The sequence below is a fragment of the Cynocephalus volans genome, chromosome 12, assembly GCF_027409185.1.
Source record: "Cynocephalus volans isolate mCynVol1 chromosome 12, mCynVol1.pri, whole genome shotgun sequence".
Taxonomy (NCBI): domain Eukaryota; kingdom Metazoa; phylum Chordata; class Mammalia; order Dermoptera; family Cynocephalidae; genus Cynocephalus; species Cynocephalus volans.
Genome location: NC_084471.1, coordinates 92396007 through 92398773, shown reverse-complemented (window position 1 = coordinate 92398773; position 2767 = coordinate 92396007). Strand labels below are relative to the sequence as shown.

General features: G+C 35.9%; 1 pseudogene; it reads right to left on the bottom strand.

Annotated features, from left to right (window-relative positions):
* Positions 1-237: 237 nt before the first annotated feature.
* Positions 238-1039, bottom strand: LOC134391758 (serine/arginine-rich splicing factor 10-like; annotated as a pseudogene).
* Between the last annotated feature and the right edge of the window lie 1728 nt (positions 1040-2767).

The following is a 2767-nucleotide window of genomic DNA, read 5'->3' as shown; positions in this document are numbered from 1 at the left end:
TTTTCACAAAATACTTCAAGTATAAAAAATGAGAATCTTTATAAAAATATAGACACCCCACAAATCGGTAGCCGTCTATAACATTAAACAAAGGGGACTTGTAAGTGTGGCTTCACAAAAGCACATCATTTTCATTATAACCATTGCCTGGTACAGGTGAAACTAACAAATGTTTTTTTAAGCATCATTGCAACATTGCATTCCTGATAAGTAAACCAAACTGTGAATGATATATGCCTAAAAATTATCATGGCTTATACTATCAGTGGCCACTGGCTTGGGACTAGTCCAAGACCTTAATTTAGATTTTGACATAGACCTAGACTATGTTCTTGACTGAGATTTGGATATTGGTGGTTCTTTTCCTTGATTCCTTTCCATATCTTGAGCCAGACTTACAATGTGTTTTGGAATCTGCATTAGAGGTGCCTCTAGTTTTGGTGTGAGATGCAAACCTAGAACATGATTTAGCCTTCATTTCTTTCTTGGGCTAAGACTTGTACTATGACCTTGACCTGGATTTAGATCTTGAAAAAGATTAATTTCGGTGTTTGAATCTGTCTTTGTCTGCATAGCTTCTGCTATGCCGTGGTCTTCCAGTAGTCCTACTGTTTCCAGGTCTATAAGATCTTCTATAGGTGGAATGAGAAGACTGATTTCTTGATCTCCTTCTTTCATAACTTCTGCTTCTGGAGCCTCTGTATGTGACATCATCACAGTGTGAAAAACTGTACACATCCCTTTCGTCCTTGGCTTTCACCTGATTTGGTGTCTTCCCATCCCATTGTGCAAAGTGTATTTCAATTTGATGCCCACAAATCCATTTTCTGTCCAGATTATGTAAATCATCTTTGGTACCACAAACATCTGCAAACTGATCATATGCAAATCCTCTTGGACGGCGAGTGTAGAAATCAAGTGGAATATACACATCAACTATGGGACCACCACAACCAAATTTGCACCATAAATCTTCAGATCTGATGTCGCTGGCCACATTCCTGAGAAAGAGACAGGTACTGGGGGGCACAGGGGGCATGAGTCTTGGCCAGGGGCACTAACAGGCTCCAGCGGCGGATCCTCAGACACACACAGCCAGAGGTCTCCCTGGTATGTTTTTATGTATCCCTGAAGGATATCCAGATCTCTTAGGCAACTGATTATACTTGCCAATTTTGATCGGTTCAACATTCTGCACTTGAGTTTTAGACCAACATTTTGTTCCATTTGTTTCAGAATATCACAGATTATGATGAATTGTAATAACAAAACATACGAAAGTCTTTGTGTGTGAATGCTCATCAGTGCCCAAAGCTGGTGTTTTAGTTTGCTAAAAATAATCCCTAATTAAGTAGATGAGACTCAGAAATTCTCTTTATACATAAGTGGTGTAACTTGGGAAGAAAGGCAAAAGAGTTAAATTTGCTTAACCTTGTTTCTAACTTTATATTCTGTTATTAAATGCAGGCAGCAATCCACCAGAATGTTTTCTGAAAGTATGTTTTAAAAAACAAATGTCTTAAATTAGAGTCTATGAAAAGTTGCTTATTCAGTTGAGAGTATCTTACTTAAAAAGCTTTGTGAACTTTAGAAAGAAAGCAAAAGCCTGTACTTGCCCTTTATTCTTACTAAGAAAAATATTCTCATAGGAAGCCTCCTATCGTGACTCATTTACAGTTTTGCCTCCGTGAGAAAGGAAGAAGCAGCTGACGCTGAAATCAGTACTAAATGGGTAAAAGAAATTTATGTTAGAGGCTTGTGTGAGATTTCCTTTAGCATGATGAATAATTTGTCATTTCCAGATTTAGTGAGTAGCAAGTTCACCCTTAACCCCTCTCACTATTCTGTTTTGTTGAAGGCATTGGGCCAAGTAAGATCAGGCTGTTATGTCAAAATCATGAAATACAAAATACTACTTTTAGACTTTACAAGTAGAATACTTCTATTTAAGTCAATTATATAAATTGTGTTTGTTTTATTTGTATTACTATAAAACAAACTCATGAGATACTCTCACTTTTGAAAGTGACCTAGTATGATGTAGAAAATATTTATAAATGAATCCAAGGGACAAATAAAGTCAATGAGCACATTCCAAAAAATCAGTGGCCACTGGCTGGAAAATTTTTTTTCAAATATGATCAAAAGCTGTGGTAAGATAGACTTGACATATAAATATTACACCTTTCCAGGATCATTTTCCAATGCCTTTGAACAGTGGAGCTCTCTCACGGCCACGTTGAGCTGTACTTTGAATTTCTTGCTTTGATGCATTCCTGATTTTATTGCTGTTTAAAGGCGAAGTTTGGGTTTTATTTATTTTAAAAGCATTAGAGAAATATTTGCAGAATGACTGGATTTATAATAAAGACTTCTAACAAACAGATCAGTTAATAAACCAAGAGAATGGTACCATTATGCGTTCACTTAGAAAACTGATAGAATTTCTTACTTGATGACTCTTAAACACGAATAATTTTTGAAGCTTTTAAAAAGCTTTAATGGTTTTTCACACAAGGATAATCAGGTTTAGAATACATGCCACTTTTCTGTTAGATCTGAACAAATGAAACATTAGAAACTTGTTTAAATATACATCACTGAATGAAAGCCAAAGAGATAATAGGCTGGAGCATTGCAGGGCCAAAATAAGCAATTAAAATGGGAAGAATTCAGTGTATACACATGTGGCCTACATTATGACAAGCAATTGTTGGACCAGTTCTTTTGTTGTTGTTGTTGTTGTTGTTGTTTTTTAATAACTAAA